At 36.7% G+C, this 18,701-nt stretch overlaps 1 protein-coding gene across 3 annotated transcripts in view; it reads right to left on the bottom strand.

Moving 5' to 3' along the window:
• ENTPD1 (ectonucleoside triphosphate diphosphohydrolase 1) overlaps positions 1 to 10,428 on the bottom strand; it is a 51,879-nt gene extending 41,451 nt beyond the window's left edge. For 2 of the 3 annotated variants that reach the window (XM_081955800.1, XM_081955798.1), the window contains exon 1: positions 6,774 to 7,111. The gene's annotated coding sequence lies outside the window, so the exon portion shown is untranslated. Of the gene's footprint in view, positions 1 to 6,773; positions 7,112 to 7,953; positions 8,188 to 10,372 lie in introns of those variants that run through there. The other variant, XM_081955799.1, reaches the window with a different exon arrangement.
• Positions 10,429 to 18,701: the final 8,273 nt, after the last annotated feature.

Here is an 18,701-nt window from a genome sequence, read left to right as displayed (position 1 = left end):
CTCACAAGAGACGAGGCTGACCTCACCTGAGACAGAAGATTCCACAGTACAGGCCCACAGCAGAAAAGGCCTGCTGCTTAGAACCCACCAAATGTAGCTTCCTGGTATTCATAACATGCCATCTTTGCTAGATTTGTGAGATTGGCAAATGGAATCAGAGAGAGGCAGTCTCTCAGATAACCCAGTCCTTGCTATGAAGGGCTTTAAAGGTGCACACCAATACCTTGAATTGGACCTGGAAAAAAATCAGTGCAGCTCATGAAGCAGAGATGTAATGTGTATTCACCAAGATCATACATAAATGCTCACACTGCTGCATTTTGCACCAGCTAAAGTTTCTAGATGCTCTTCAAGGGCAGCCCACGTAGAGTACACTGCAATAGCCCAACTAGAAAGTGACCAAGATAAGAGTACTGTGAGTCCCTTCTGTCCACTAACAGGACTAGGAACATTATCAATAATGTATCTTTCTCATATAATAGATGCAGTGAGCATCAATGCATTTTCAGCATGTACCAGGTTCTAATTAGTCCCAGTTATTTTTAAGGATCTGATGCAGATAATCTGATTGTTGTTTAACTTGGCTAGTATATAATTCTATAAAAATACTGTATGTATAACTGTAAAATATTTTTGTAGTCAGATAAAAATAATTAAGAAAATGCCAAGCATTTTGCCAAGCATTTAGCATTTGGAAAAGCTGTCTTTTCTCCATTAGAAAGTTTTATGCTCTCTAGAAATGCATCAGTCACATACATGCAATGAAGCATAATTTTTTTTAAAAAAATAACCAGAAAAACAACACTCTTAAATTAATACCTGAAATAAAAGCTATCCCCCAAATATTCTGGTAAACAGCTTGAAGAAACCCCAGGAAATTGTCACATGGTATATTATTTATTATAGGATATCTGTAGTTGCAATACAAGAGATTGTTCATGAAACTAAATAGGCAGTGCCTCTTTGTTTGTTATCCAAGATCGTTGCAAGATAGGTCAGAAGTGCAGTATTAAAACAATACATAGCATGCCACCATTTCCCTTTCATGTAGAGGAGAAAAGAATCCAGACTAAGAGGTTCTTGGCTGCCAGGGAGGAGGGCCACTTAGCTTGCTCCCACCCACCTCAGGTCTATCTGGGTAACTTCTTTTAAGGTTTCTCTCTGCAAAGAAATCCAAGTTAACTTCCTTCCACAAAGATAATTAAAATAGTGTAGGATAATTAAGGAAATAGTGAATCATGTAATTTGAATAGTAAATAAAATCTGAAAACATTGGTCTAGTAACTAGTACTTAGTGCTGAGATAAGATACTTTAACCAAGTAGGGCTGATTGAATAACAGCAGGGAATGAGTCAGTCAGGAACTGCCCAAGAACAGTGAGAAACAACAAGATAAAGGTATTTTGCCAGGTTATATATTGTTCAGCTGAATGACTTTAATATTCTTTCTCTGATCAATGAATAAGATTATAGCAGGCGTGGAATATATCGGCATATAGTTTCAGTAAATGAGAATAGATAGAACAGTTCCTGGCAGTAGCCTGGTACATTTACAAAGAAAAGTAGCTGAGCTATAACTAGCCAAGCTAAGAAATCAAACAGCCATCTTGGCTAACTTCAAGGGGGTTTTAAGAATAGCAAAAGAAAGAGAAAAAAAAAGCCAAGCTTCCTGAGGTACTATTGCACAGAAATGGACAAAGAACCAAGTGGGAGGGACTATGAACTGCCAGGAGCAAAGCAAGAAGTTGTACAAAGGACAGACACAGTTTGCTTATAGTGGCATGAACATGCTATGCCTATGCAAGGGCCTGTAATATGGGGACTCCATCGCCCTTATATGTTATCCGACCATGGTTGCCAATATGTAGGCGTGGCATTCCATCTGTACTGAACTGCTACTACAGGGCTAGGCAAATAAGCTGGAGAGGGTTTTAATCATAGCAATGCTGCAAGCTAAGTCCTGTTCTTGAAGCTGTGAAGAAGTAATGATCTCATAAAGATTTAGGATAGTCCACGGGTGTCAAACTCATGGCATCATGTTGCAGTCACATAACGTTTCATGATTTTTTCCCCCTTCGCAGAGCTGAGGTGGACGTGATCTGCGCATGATGCATCCGGGCTGCCATTTGGATACCCCTGGTCCGATAGCCACTCTATGGGTCTTTTCAGGTCATTTGATCATACGGAAAACCCCTCCAGTTGGGGAATTGCTGCCAAATAATTCATACAGCTCTACTATACAATATATATTACTGTTCAAGTTATGTGGAAGGGGAAAGTGTAGAAGAAAAAGGTGCACAAGCAGCAGGGATGACTGCAGCCTGGAGAGGATTGTCAGGAAAAGGCCATTCAAAAGTGTTGGGGACTTTCACAAGGAGTGGACTGAGGCTGGAGTCAGTGCATCAAGAGCCACCACACAGAGATGGATCTTGGACATGGGTTCCAAATGTCGCATTCCTCTTGTCAAGCCACTCCTGAACAACAAACAATGTCAGAAGCATCTTACCTGGGCTAAAGAAAAACAGACCTGGTCTGTTGCTCATTGGTCCAAAGTCCTCTTTTCTGATGAGAGCTTTTGCATCTCATTTGGAAACCAAGGACCCAGAGTATGGAGGAAGAATGGAGAGACACACACTGCAAGATGCCTGAAGTCCAGTGTGAAGTTTCCACAGTCTCTGTTGATTTGGGGAGCCATGTCATCTGCTGGTGTTGGTCCTCTGCGCTTCATTAAGTCCAGGGTCAACACAGCCGTCTACCAGGAGATTTTGGAGCACTTCATGCTTCCTTCTGCAGATGAGCTTTATGGGGATGCTGACTTCATTTTCCAACAGGACTTGACACCTGCCCTTACTGCCAAAAGCACCAAAACCTGGTTCAATCACTGTGGGATTACTGTGCTTGATTGGCCAGCAAACTCGCCTGACCTGAACCCCATAGAGAATCTTTGGGGCATTGCCAAGAGAAAGATGGGAGATATGAGACCGAACAATGCAGAAGAGCTGAAGGCCACTATTGAAGCATCCTGGTCTTCCATAACACCTCAGCAGTGCCACAGGCTGATAGCTTCCATGCCACCCCACATTGAGGCAGTAATTGCTGCAAAAGGGGCCCAAACCAACGACTCAGTACATATCAGGGATTGAACCATCTTGCTTTGCATGTAATGAGTCTATCTTGTATATTAGTTTCACCTTTTAAGTTGCATTACTGAAATAAATGAACTTTTGCACGATATTCTGATTTTTTGAGTTTCACCTGTATAAGAAAAGAATCAAATTCCAGATGAACTGAAGATATCATGCTGGTGCGTTTTTAATCTCCAGGCCATCTGTCAGGATTCAAGTCTGAATGTAGGGTTTTAAAAACTGGTCTTTCAACTTCAAGCACTGGCCACGAAGACAATAACCGCCCTTCTCCTAGTAGTTCAATACATAAAGTGGGCAAAAGATGTACTACATGAAAATCAGCAGATAGCAGCCTTATAATGAATTAGGGCAAACAGCCCTTGTCATGTTCCCTTTCTACTGTATAATAATGCAATAGTATGCTTGCTATTTAAACAAAACAACCAAGGAGCTGCCATTCCTTTTTTCAATTTCACAATTTATATCCATTGACCTGTCCTGTTTTGTTCTTAAGGTATCACTACTATTGACCTGTAAGGATGCCAGTCCATTACTGTTACAGACTGCTCCTTTGTTGTACGGGCAATTATGATATGTAAGGTTTCCAATCCAGGTAAAGCAGATCAACTAATTTATGGTATCATCTACCAAGCCTTCACTGGCTTTTCAAACTCATTTTACATTATTCCATCATCCATATAACTTTTGGAGATAATACACAGCCACACCAGAGAAACAACAATTCTTAAGGTAGCTCTGGGAGGATTCTACTCAGTAGAATAAACAGGGGAACCACAAATGCAGCAAAGATGGCTTATCAAATGTTAAAGGTGCACTGAAATGGATTGTTATCTAAGAGCTATCTGGCATATATGTACATTTGTAAACCACCCAGAATCACTTAGGTAAGATGGACAGTGTAAAAATTAGATAGATAGATAGATAGATAGATAGATAGATAGATAGATAGATAGATAGACAGACAGACAGACAGACAGACAGACAGACAGATAGATGAAATGTGTTTGAATTTTAGTAGCTCAAGTGGGAAAGAAAAAGGAAGAAAGAAAGAAAGAAAGAAAGAAAGAAAGAAAGAAAGAAAGAAAGAAAGAAGGTAATTTTAATTCAAAACAGAATCATGTTACCTCTAAAATAATCTAACATGAGATAGTGATGGCCATCAATTCAGAGAGCTTTAAAAGGAAACAGATAAATCCAGGGACAGAAGCTACAATTTAAATCTGCATTAGTCATAACCATTGTACATATAAACAAGTAAATTCTCCTTTGAGACAAAGTTGTTTCCTGGTATTTCCATGGACACATCTATGCAATTTTCTTGGCAACTGTACAATGTGTTTGATTCTGCCTTTTTTCAGGACATTTTTTCAATTTTCCATTGTAATCTACAACCCTGGTGTTTCCTAGTGATTTCCCTTCCAAGTTCTCCATTTGGCATAGTGAGATCAGTCAAAGTTGGCTAGGCCTTACTACATATAGTATTAACCCCATAATAATGTGGTATTCATATATCACTGCTGAAGAGCACGTGAGAGGATGGTGTTCTGTTCATATCTTACATTTGAGCATTCTCCTGGATTCATCTATAAAGGTGATTTCACAACCCAATACATCTAGAGCAGGGGTCTCAAACTTGCAGTGTCTCATGACATATCAGGACTTTCCTCCCTTTCACTAAACCTGATGTGGCCGTGGCCAGCATCTGGGCTGCGAGTTTGACAGTTCTGATCTAGAAGGTATCTGTTTGTTGACAGCTGATTTAAATAAAGAGTTGATTTAACTGATGATGATGATGAGTGTGTGTGTGTGCGTGTGTGTGTGTAATGTATAAGATGTCTAATAGACATCTTAAATGTATTAACATTCTCTCCCTTTGAATTCATATTTCCCACTGAAGTAGTCTTACTAAGCAATCTTTCTCAACCTTGGTAAATTTGAGCTATACGGACTTCAACTCTCAGAATTTTGGGAGTTGAAGTCCACACATCTTAAAGTCCAGAGTATATGCTTTTAAAGGTAGATGTCATGTGGCAATACACTAGTTTCACAGGAAACTATTTGCCTCCAGAAAACCTTGGTTTTTCTTCTTCTTCTTCTTTTGCATTTCCTGCCAAAAGGGGAAATACCACAAAAAGAAGCTTTTTTCTGGCAAGAAATAAGTGTATTTTCAACTACAAACAATCCAGTAACATGTCTGAGATAGGTCTTTTTTAATGTGCACTCCATATACATTGTATGCTTATAAAAAAGGGCAAGGCTTCTATCATGTTAATCACCTCTGCTCTTTTGATGCTATTGACATACAGCCCCCCCACCACCTCCAGATATGCCTAGATAATCTTGATCCAATCATGACTTGATGAACTATGCAAGTTATGGAAAATCCCAGCCACTTAAAGTCTTTACCCTACCCTACGCTTATCAAAGCAGAATGCCACCATTTAGATTGTTGCCTGGGATAAATTCCTGCTTTGCATATATGCCCAAACAATTAATTCATGTTTTAACGGTGGCAATGTTTTACACCAGCATCTCATTTTCTGCAAGGAATATTACTTTTCCCAACCAGAACTTAGGATAGAAATAGCTTGGCACTTTTGAATATTTTTCTTATACTACTCTTTTATTTACATTATACATGGTACTTTCATATCATATATATGATGAAGTTTTCTTATTCATCTAGAATAATACCAGCAGTCTAGGATATCAGGCAGAGCCACAGAGGCCAAGACTACACCTGAGACTTCAGCATACAAGCATGTGCTCCAACACCAACTTATGTTTGGTTACAATATAATGGTTTGCTTTTGGGTACAGTGAGGAAAGTTGCAAAGAAACATTCACACTAAATATATAAAAGCATATTCTTAGGCACGATTTCTATCATGTGCCATTATTATTAAAAATAAAACATAATGCAAAAATCAAAGGGAGCCAATATACAGAAAATTGCAGGTTTAAACTTGAGTGAATAAAACAGACATCCCAAACAGAACTGTACTGCTCCCTCCTCCTCTTTTCAGCCCATGTTCATATATATGTCCATATAGCATGCTCAATCTAAGATAACGACATGGCATGACAAACATTTCTTTGCTGTCATCTTACGTGCTCCAAAGATCATTAACAAGGATTTTTAAGCAGAATAGTTCTCACAATTTCAATAGCTGTCACACATACACATTCAAACACATACATATATTTTCACTGTACCCTTTACACGTGATCCAAACTTAAAGCAGGTATCCATGCTTGTTCCACTGGCTATAACAAGTCTCCTTAACAGCAAATCCATCATCTCACAATCAACACACACAAAAGTCCTTATTCAACAAGGACTTTCTTTCTAGTTAGTGAGGCTGGAAATACAGTCGGAAGCCGGTAGAATGAACTCAGTTCCCTCTTGAATGGCAAAACTGAAGGACTATACACATTTCACATGAATATTCATGAGTTCTTCAACTTTTGTTTGTACTGAGGCTGACATTACAGCTGTTTTCAGCGGCCACAAATTTCTCCAAGAGTTTCTCGCTCCCTCCCCTCCCCAGTTCTTCCTCTGTGTTGAAAGAAAGCAGGAGGGGGAGTCTGCCTTTGTTGCTTATTCAGAACATTTTTTTTTTCTTACCCCTTGGCTCTTCCATCCCCTTTCTTCACGCCTGCTATTCTTCCTTCTCCCGCTTCTTTGATAAGCTTCTGCTCCTCTGAGAGGGGCACATGCAGCGGGGTTATTTAATGGTCCAAGGCCGTGGGAGGGGTTACTTGATGACTCAGAAGGAGAACAGGTCAGATTGTCTGCACCTCCCTCCCCCCAGAAGTCTTCCTTTATCTGCATCTCTTGCACGGAATTCTTACAAGTTTCATCTGCGGTATTTCATGACCCTTTATCCAAGTATATGCATTGCTTTCTTAACCTTCGAACTTTCAGAAGTCAGATATGTATATCTCGTACGGTCATTTTTCAGAGGGAACTAGTGCCATTGTTATGTACAGAATTACTTACATTCTTTTGAAGTTCGGGACATACAAGTTGTTGGATCCAAATAGAATAACTATTTACAATAGAATGTTTCTGTGCCCCTTGTTCTTGCTACCTTTGGTGATTATAAATGCTAGACAAAAGCTATCCATTCCTGCAGCCCCATGGTTTTGGGATTAGACTTTCCCTCCATAGATATGTAGTTTTGTTTCCATTTTATTAAATTTGTACATTACTATAGCTTGCATATACCCTTCATTAAAAATAAAATATATATCTATATATATAATTTGTCAATGAGATGATAGATAGATAGATGATAGATAGATAGATAGATAGATAGATAGATAGATAGATAGATAGATAGATAGATAGATAGATAGATAGGTCTTGTCAAATTGATCTCCTTGGTCATCATACTGTAAATCTTTGACATACATATTTTTGAATAAACTGAGACTTGACATTAAATTTCTTATTCTCTGTCTTGGTTTTATTTCTGTAAGTAGAATAATTTATTCAGAGTTCTGAATGGCTGAATATCAAGGACTCAGTATAACTAAACATAACCTTTACTGTAAATTAGAACATATCATATCTTGTTAAAAACAAGAAAAAAATTAAGGAAACAATTGGTCCATTGCTGGGAGAAAGTGGCAAGGTGGTGACAAGCAACAGGGAGAAAGCAGAACTATTTAACTCATTTTTTTGCATCTGCCTTTACACAAAGGGACAAAACAGTCTAACCTATGAAATATAGCACCACAAAAATCAGATTAGGAACACAAGTTGAAATAGGGAAGAAAATGGTAAGTGAGCACCTGTCTACCCTAGACGAGTTCAAATCACCAGGACTGGATGGATTACACCCCAGGGTTCTGAAGGAACTGGCAGACGAGATCTCAGAACCACTGAACTATATCTTTCAGAGGTCCTGGAGCACCGGGGAACTGCTGGAGGACTGGAAAAGAGCTGATGTGGTTCCCATCTTCAAAAAAGGAAAAAAAAAATAGATCCAGGAAACTACAGACCTATCAGCCTGATCTCAATACCAGGAAAGATTCTGGAAAAGATAATCAAGCAATGAATTAGCAAACACCTAGAAGTAAACAAAGTAATAGCCAAAAGCCAACATAGGTTTGTCAAGAACAGATCACGGCAGACTAATCTTATTGCATTCTTTGAAAAAGTGACAAAATTAGTGGACCAGAAATATACCGTCGATATAGTTTACTTGGACTTCAGTAAGGCATTTGATAAGGTCGACCATAACCTACTACTAGATAAAGTAGAAGAATGTGGGTTGGACAGATCACCACCAGATGGATTTGTAACTGGCTGACCAACCGCACTCAACGTGTAGTCCTCAATGGAACTGCATCTACATGGAGGGAAGTATGCAGTGGAGTACCCCAAGGCTCTGTTTTAGGCCCAGTACTCTTCAACATCTTCATCAATGATTTGGATGAGGGAATAAATGGGGAACTCATCAAATTTGCAGATGACACCAAGCTGGCAGGAATAGCCAACCCTCCAGAAGATAGGCTTAAGATACAGAAGGATCTTGACAAACATGAACATTGGGCACTATCTAATAAAATGAAATTGAATGGTGAAAAGAGTAAGGTTCTACATTTAGGCAAAAAAAAACGAAATGCACAGGTACAGTATAGGTGGTACCTTGCTCAATAGTAGTGACTGTGAGGGGGATCTTGGAGTCCTAGTGGACAACCATTTAAATATGAACCAGCAGTATGCTGCAGCTGCCAAAAAAGCCAACACAGTTCTAGGCTACATAAACAGAGGGATAGAATCAAGATCACGTGAAGTGTTAATAGCACTTTATAATGCCTTGGTAAGGCCACACTTGGAATACTGCATTCAGTTTTGGTCGCCACGATGTAGAAAAGATGTGGAGACTCTAGAAAGAATGCAGAGAAGAGCAACAAAGATGATTAGGGGACTGGAGACTAAAACATATGAAGAACAGTTGCAGGAACTGGGTCTGTCTAGTTTAATGAAAAGAAGGACTAGGGGAGACATGATAGCAGTGTGCCAATATCTCAGGGGTTGCCGCAAAGAAGAGGGAGTCAAACTATTCTCCAAGGCACCTGAGGGTAAAACAAGAAGCAATGTGTGGAAACTAATCAAGGAGAGAAGCAACTTAGAACTGAGGAGAAATTTCCTGACAGTGAGAACAATTAATCAGTGGAACAGCTTGCCTCCAGAAGTTGTGAATGCCCCAACACTGGAAGTCTTTAAGAAGATGTTGGATAGCTATTTGTCTGAAACTGTATAGGGTTTCCTGCCTAGGCAGGGAGTTGGACTAGAAGACCTCTAAGGTCCCTTCCAACTCTGCTATTGTATTGTATATCAACATAGAATATTAACTACAAATGAATCCAACTATGTTATGTCTATGTCAAATCCCAGAGTTTAAATCCTAAAATGGCTAATGTTTTGTTGCAATGGACTTTTGCTTTTTCCCCAAATTGGAATTGGGAGGGCACAAGCACCCTATTTACTTAACGGCCTTGATCACTTCGAGGCTTTTTGCTTCCTGCCTTACTAGCTTCAGCCCTCACATCAAGGTACTTTCCACTCAGAAAGCTGCAATATTTTTTCCTAATCATGTATTTGTTGCAAACTGGGGAGCACAGTTTACAAATAATTATGTTTAGAACATTTTCATCTCATACTTTAATATTTGAGTATATATTAAATATTTTATAAATAACATACAACTATGAAATGTTTACAGTTGTCAACAATGTGGTTAATTAATTACACAGGTTGCCCACTTATCTCATGCTATTTTATAGAGAGGTGTGTGTGTGTCTGTGTGCGTGTGTGTGCTACCCATTATAATTGTCATGTTCAGACCTTTCATGCACTTGACCTTATTGTATCTCCCCAGCATTTGTTAGGATTGGGGTGGGTGATAAACTTATTTTATAACTTATGTTTATTGTAAAATTAAAAAAAACATAGCTTGTAAGTGGGATGTCCCATCTAGCATGATTTTTATTTCCAAACAGAAAAGACTAGTATAATTATCTTCCACCCATCAGCACAAAAATCACATGTGCTTTTTAAAATGCACAGTATTTGTTGAAATGACACCTGGCAAGAATATTACACCATAGTTAAAACATGGTTGACATTTTACCCTGCTAGAAAGATCATCTGGATACATCCCTCCCACTGATATTGATGTATATTTCTTTCTTAGCTCAAAGTGAACTTACAAATTTCCAGGAATTCCAGCCAGCATGATAAGAGGTGCTTCTACATGTAGTTCAGCAAGCTCTGTAAGATTACAAATTCCCAGTTACTGTTCTAAAAAGTAGATTTTGCTATAGAAGTGCACAACTTATATTAAGCTATATTGAGGTAATTAAAAAACCAATTATGACTAAATATGTCTCCTCTTAGAATCCACTTGAGACACTTCACCATTTGAGAGCAGACCTCCAACAGAAGTATTCCTGGGTATGCAGTACATTTATTATAATTACTGAGTGGCAGTGGTGAGCAGGATGGTGATGGTAAATTTATTCCTGTTAATATGGTAGTATTTGAGAGTTTCCTTTTATGTCAGTCTGTTCTCATTTATGATAATTTGCTACATGTTCCACTTTTATATTTTTAAACATCCTAGAGGTGGTGAGACTTGTGTTTTCCGTTATGAATACTGTTGGGCAACAGACTGAGATGTTAGCTTAGCATACTACTGCCATGTATCACATTTTTTTTCAGTGGTGAGGAATCATGACAAAACTCTATTTTGCAGTTCCTCAAAAGAACTGTGAGAAGACAAAAATGTGGAAGTGTAATAAAAACACATTTTGAGACTAGCAATTCTATTTAAGGGATAAACTTCTATAAGTAGAAATATTGTGTCTTAAATAATTTCAAAAGGTGCTGCCAGATTCTTTCTAAGATTGCTTACTATAAAGTAACATAGCTCTTCCCTTGATATTCAGGAAAAATTACTGAAATTTGAAAAATTAGGATCTGGAATAAGGACTTGGTGCTAGGAAACAAATGTAAACTCAGTTTTTCAGTTAAAGAAAAACAGTACACACACAGTACAAGAATAGTCAATTATAGGTTATTCTAGCTTTATCTCCGATATTCAGAATTAACTTTCTATAAAATGTAATCATAGATTAGATTCAAACTGAAATGATTACAGTCCTGTGCTGAATCTCAGTTCTTTACTCTTTGGGCTAAGATTCCAGAAACGTAGCCGAATCATTTTTTTGTTAACTTTCTTAAATAATATTCTCTATCTATTTACAGGATAATGCAAGTTTTTCTTTTTAGACACATCTTAGCATTTTGTGCCAACTACAGGTATAATCAAAGCGAATGAACCCTATCCTATAACTCGAGAGAATATTTATCAAGAAAAGCAATACGATTTAGTTCATGATTTAAGCATTTTCCTTAACCAAAAAATCCACTGAATCTTGAATAAATGTGTTTTTTTCTTCAAATATGCAGCATTCTTTGAGAGAGAGGGAACAATAATTTTGTAGATTATGAATGTGTAGTTTTTAGCTTCTTTTAGTTTCTGTTTGACTCTGTAGTGCTACATCTTTCTATAAACAGAAGCTGCATTAAGAGTGATTTAAATTTGCTGAGGAAGTCACCATATGTTCTTCATTGAAGCAAAACTTTGGGGAAGTTGCCAAACTTAAAGAAAAGGTATACTTTAAATAGAAAGAGAGAACACATCTCATGTCCCTAGAACAGATCACAAGAATATCAGAGTTTATATATATATATACTCTAAGCAGCATTTGAAGATACTCATTATAGGACAGGGAGTAGAACAGGACTGTCTCCTGGAATACCACAAAGCTTGGTTATTTATTTATTTATTTAAGTAAAACTTTATATATTTGAGAAAATATCCATATGGGAGAAACATATAAGGGTAGATATCTTAAGATGAGGAAGCATCTTTGGGATGTAGTTTGTACTCCTTGGAAATCCATAAAACTTCTATCAGAACATTTATTTATAGCCATGGCTTCTGCTATCTTCTCATTCTCTTTTTCCTCCCTCTTTCTCTCACTGCATATGAAGACAAATTATGAGAAACCCAGTGATGTTATTTCAAAGGAAACTAGTCCAGAGAAAATGTTGAACATGGAAATGCCCACTGTTTTTATGATTGTGTTTATGTTACAGAGCATAAAAGAGCTTTATATATTGTAATCATGTAAAATATATCTCAGATGTATCAATGGTATCTATATGATTCAAATGTGAATCTAAACTTGTAAATCCATGAAATCCATGAACCAGTTCTTCCCAATTGATATGAATAATTTACACATTTTTACCTTTGTTTAGGATACACAGTTTGGTGGACTATGAGAGAAAAATCCATAAAAGTTTAGGAGACAACATTATTAAATATTATTTCAACATCAGATGATAATTAAAATCTCCCAGCCTTGCAATTTAATTATCCAGGGACCAGGCTAAAATATAAAAATGGCCTTTATAATTAAAAGCCTAGTGTAGATAGCACTTGCCAACAAATTAAATAAAATTGTACTAAAACTTTACATATTATTTTATAAAATATTGGATCCTCTTCAGGATGAAAGGACCAAAACTGTGGACTATTAATCTCCTAATAGTCTAAAATTTGAAAATGAAAAATGAACCTTTTAAATAATTCATATAGTATAGGATTTCAAAATTTCATACTCAAACTATATTAGATTTTAAAGGACACGAACAACTCCTGAAATTGCTCCAGAAATAGATAAGTACATAGCTGATAATCTCCTGGTGTTACATAATCTAATCAGTAAACTAAGATCCCAGTAAATATTCCAGCTATTCCATTGTGCATAAAACCCAGTTTCCATACCATTTTCAAGTGCAAGCCCGTGAAGCATTTTATAGTAATCCAGCTTCATTGCAATTACCGGTAAAACATGTATTATTAAATCTCAAAATTCTCTAAAAATTGCTGCAACCTGAAGAGAGGAAAACACTAGCTGTTCTAACCTAAGAGAGTTTCAGCATTTAATGAGGCTGCTTCTTCCACAAAATTCTTTCATAAAATGAGTGATTTCTTGCATAGTTAGGACAACAATTAAATTTCAAGGCAGAAACTGCATTATTTGGGATATACACTACCACAGCTGACACAGCTGACAAAATATAATCACTTTCTATTGAAACAAAAATTTGAAATGTTCTCTTCAAATTTTGAAAAAATCTGATCACAATCCATTTTGGGGGGATTGTATCCCAGTCCAAAATAGAGTTATTAAACTTTACATACAATTTATAAAGAATATCTTAAAATAGAAATAGAAAAGAATTGTGATAAGGTCACAATATTATTTATCTCTGGATAAAGAATGAAACCCGGAAACAGGAAGGAAGAATTTAGCAAATTGTCCTTCAATTTCTTTCTCTGGGGTACCATAATTTAAAAGATGTGTCCTGTTCCAGCTAGAGCACAAAAGGCTGACCATGACAAAATTCCATAACCAAAGTTGGCAACACTAACAACTGCTGCTTCGGCATCTTCAGTAGAATGTATGTAATTTTGGTTAAACGGAGGGAGAGCGGCCCCCAAAGGCCATACTTTCTCTTTAAGTACAATAGTATGCTAATGCTACATTCTAAAATGTGGCCATGAGAAAGTGGAACTGAGACCTGTACTAAATTCAGTGGCTTTAATTTCATTCACATTGAATTAATATATGAAAATAATTGTAATTAATAGGAACATTCCCCACAAATTTGCTATTTCTATCCCCAGAAAATCTGTCATTTGGATTTTTAAAACTTGGTATGTATTCTTTAAATCTGTAGTAAAATAAATTTAAAAAAAACACATTTTCAATCATTTATATCATCTCCTTTCAGTCAGAGGTTAGCAAATACCTCAACTATCTCCCTTGTGATACTAATTCCTATGTTCAGAATTTCAGAGGAAATAAAATGTCCATGCTTTATTATTTTGCATTTGCTTATGGAAAAATTTTGTTGTCTGATAGATACGTACACACACACACATGTATGTATGTATGTATACACACATGTACACCTTAAACAATACAAGACATCACCTTGTGGTCACCGGACCCACCTTACATGGGACCTCATGGTGCATTTTCCTGCTCTGTTTTCAACTGCTATATTTATACTTCGTTGGTTCAAGTTCTGCTTTCTGGTTTACCAGCTGTACTTTTCTTTCTTCTAGGTGAGCCCCTGCCATTCAACAGGCTATTTGCTGCTGCACCATATTTTCTCTACTTTTTCTGAAAAATACATGCTATATATTCTATTATTCTTTATTAGCATAAAAGATCTAATACTTGCCTTACTTACAGAACATCCTTGGTTTGAATCTCAGGAATAATGCTTGTTAGATTTGTTACTTTGTTTGGCCATTTCTAGTTATTCTTTCCCTCCTTTCTTTTCTGCTGGGCAGTTGCCGTTTTTTTTAAAAAATAAATAAGTACACAGGTATACCATTCATTAGTTTTCTAGTGCCATATTTTTTTCCTCTCAAGGTTGGGGGCAATGTATATTGATGGAACTATGTGGATGAGCCACAATACAAGAATTTGGGTTAACATTGCTAAATTTGTACCAAAGGATTTAGTTCTATAAAACAGAGAACAGATACTAATAAATAAAAATCAAAGAAGGAGTAACTCCCTATACACAACAAGTTTAGGATCAAAGCATATGTGTGCTTTTCTCTTTCCTTGGGTATGAGACTATTGAATTCAAAGATGATAGTTTCTGTTTGATTAGGCATGACTGGCATAGACAAAAATAACTTTCTTCAATCAAGGAGTGGTATGATTTTTTTTCATCTAGAAGAGTTAATATGCTCAAAATTTGAATTTTTATGGTCAATTTTTATTGCTGAGAATTCCTGAGAAAACATAACTGCTCTGAACATGACATTTATCATACTCTTCCCCAAGATAGCCTGATTCTGGTTTCTTGGAGCACTATTTTTAAATGTGTAGCAGGAACTCTTAAAATGGAGAAGTAAACTCATGTGACTCTTGAATGTTGTAACTTCATATTTTTCAATTGTTTCAGTAGTTTTCATGCTATGTTCTTTAATTCTTTTCAGAGATTTAAACAGGAGCAAGTGGGTTGGATGAAAACATTTCTTTATTACATGAATTTCAAGATTGAAAAACATTATTCTTGAATTATTGTATTTTTCTGATATGTCCTGCCTACAATTTCCAAAGGTTATTTCCAGATTTACTTGTTCTTTTTATCTAGAGACTCAGGCATGTAGTAAAAATACCAATAAAGTTCAGTTTCTAAAAAAGATCTCAACTTATTCATGCACCCCAGCACACCTCCTAATTCAAAATCTAGGTAACTATCAGCAGGTTAGATTTGAGTTTCAGAAAAATAAAGGCAATGTTTATTGCATGTGATAGCTCCCAAGATCTACTTATTTAAACTTTCTATCAAAACCTGACTAGTGCATAAGATTGGCCCATACAACTTCAGCACTTTTCTCACCTATCCTGGATTTTTTCTCAATAGACTGCTATTGCCTTATCCAGTTCACATGAAAAATATGTTATTTTGGAAACCTTTTGTTATTCAAACCCTTCATTCTATATTTTCCCATATATTGTATAATCTGAAACCTTAAGCAAACTTGTTTGCTTTTATGTACTGCTTTTTTTTACTACAGGAGTCTCATAAGCTCCTTCTTTGATATAGCCTGGCTTTTATTCTTCTAAGTCCAAAATTGTAACTCCCCAGTCAATTATCTCCCATTTTGTAAATTTATATTTACCTAATATCTACTCCCCCCAAACCCAAATATTATTTTTCTTCCTCCCCTGTAGCCAATTTTATGCATATTCAATCAAAAGTCAATTTACTACTTTAGAAACTTACTTTGGATGCATCAACAGAAATATAATGTCAAGATTATGGGAATTTATAGTTCCACTCCATTCTGCATTGGTCACTCTGCACCTGGAATACCGTGTCTAGTTTTGGTTGCCACAATACAAGAAGGATGTTGAGGAACTGGAAAGAGTGTATAGAAGAACAACAAAGATAGTAATGGGCCTGAAGACTAAATTCTATGTAGAATACTTAAGGAACTGATAAATTTAGCTGAAAGAAAACTAAAAGAAAACATGATAGCAGTCTTCCCATACTTGAAAGTTTATCACAGGGAAGAGAATATAGATTTATTCTTCATAGTCCCTGAAGAAAGAAGAAGAACCAATGGGTAAAATTTTACTCTGAGAGATCCAAACTTTATAAAGAGGAATTTCCTGACTGTCAGAGCTATTAAGTAGTGGGATAGATTGCCTCCAGAAGCTGTGGTTGCTCCAGCATTGGGGGTTTCAAAAAAAAGCTGGAATCATTTGTCGTGATTGGAAGATCTTTGCTCTGAACAGCAGGGTAGATTACAAAACCACAAAAGTCCCATTCAACTCTATATTTATGTGGCCTGTATCTAGAAGACAGAAAATACCTCCATTTGAGACTATTGTTCTTATGTTATTCACAAAATTTTATGAAATGCCAAGTCCTCCATTTGTAACATCCACTTGTTTTCCTTTCACTTCTTTATTTGTTAGACAAAAATGCTTTGAGATGGATAACACTTAATGTGCATAATCAAAGGACGTCATGGCAGCTCTCCGATTCTTTTACCTTTAACACATTTTCTCCAGAGGTGGGTTGCTCCTGGTTCAGTCGAACCGGTAGTGTTTTTTTGGCTTGGGTCGCAGAACTGGCAGCGACCCAGGCTGGCCACGCCCCTGAAATGGTTCCCTGGTCCCTGCTGCCATTGACGGCATGTTGTTTTGTAGTGCGCACGTGTGTGCAGTTCACTATAAATTGTTCTGCGCATGCACGAAAAACAATTTATATTGAACTGGGTACACGTGCATAGTGCGCCTCTGGCGCGAAATAGAGCAAAGCGAACTGGTAATAAAACCGGGAGCAACCCATTTCTGATTTTCTTTACAAAAATGTAAGAAATTATAAGCTATAAATTGTGCTAAATTGCTGGAATGAAGCAAAATGATCTTCATTTAAGGAGAGATGGAGAACTGTATAACAGCTCTGGTTGCTAGTGATATGAAATCCTTTTAGTACCTTAATTAAGCTTCACTTAATATCATAACAGTGGATAGGAACCATAACAGGAACCAAAACATATAAAAATCAATTACACTACATACCAATCTATAGCACATAGCGCAATAATATTCCATTGTTTATCATAACTAATTTCTGGCATAGAAGCATTTCTGAAATGAAGTAATAGCTTAGAATAATCCCCATTTCTGTAGGAAAAAATTATATATGCAGAGAAGATACTTTTTTGTGCACCTAATCAACACTTGCCTGGGTTTAGTTTTATTAGATGACTGGCAAAAGGATAGTTTGTCCTCTTTTTTGCCCTCATGTCCTCTGTCCAGTAGGCACAGCCTTAAAATCAAATATGTCCCAGCTCTCTGGGTATTTAAAAAAAAAATGGGTTGTTTTTACAACAGTAATGATTCAAAATTTCATACATTGTGATCTTGAAAATAGCCTGCTTCTTTCTTTTCCTCATTCATCAACAGATTTGACAAACTAGATTTACGTTAATGATCTTTTTCCTAATTCTAGCAATTGGCTTCAACCCAGCCACTTCAAATCTATGATCTCTGCTGTCAGTAGATTGCATGACTTGCTTTACGTTTCTGTGATAAAACTTGAAAAGCATGTCATCATCAATTCAATATCATTGCTAGCATATGTATTCTTGAAAATAAAATTTGTTGGAAAAATATTGCCATTGAAAAATCAGTCTTTCTGATGCTGGAAAAAGTAATTCTACATACCTGTAGGTCTAAGTACATTTTTTGCAGTATTTGCTGTAATTTTTGTCGCAGCTGCCAAGAAAGTTAAAACAGTTTGTGTGTCCTCCTTTTCTCTCCAGCTGTCTTTCCTTTGAATTGTCCGTTCTCCTTTCTCCATTCAGATATATGGTAAATATCGCTGGTATTGAAAGTTGAGCAGGGCTGGTTCTGCCTGGTAGTTGAATGGAAGAGCAGCGGGAAACACAAGGTTGTAAGATAGACTGGGGAGTCAAAGAAGCATTCTGGAAGAAGGCAGTGAGAAACCAGTGCCATACTATTACCTGAAAATTTCTTGACTGTATCCCAGTATCTTCAGAGTCAATCACAGTTGGAGGGATAATGAAGCATAATAAATGCTACAAATAGTTCCCAGATGAAATGAGCTGCAGCTCATTACAGCTTATGTCTTTCAATAAAATTGTCTGCTCAGAAAAGGTACAACCAGTCTAATTTCAATTCCCTCGCCTTATGGGTGAGAAGCATTTGTAAATATTTTGTGTTTCTCTTCCAATATTTATACAGCTTGCATCACAGGCTGGTTAAAGTTGACAGAAAATTTCTATGACCGCATTGTAAAATAGTGCTCTATAAAAACTGCTGGTCAGAGATGGAGCAGAGGTCGGTTTGTATTTCGGCTAGTATAAATCATAACCTAAAAATAACAGTTGCAATA

This window comes from Natrix helvetica (assembly GCF_964273705.1).
Source record: "Natrix helvetica genome assembly, chromosome: 5".
Classification (NCBI taxonomy): domain Eukaryota; kingdom Metazoa; phylum Chordata; class Lepidosauria; order Squamata; family Natricidae; genus Natrix; species Natrix helvetica.
Note: the sequence above shows the minus strand (reverse complement) of the source record. Positions and strands in the feature narration are given on the sequence as shown.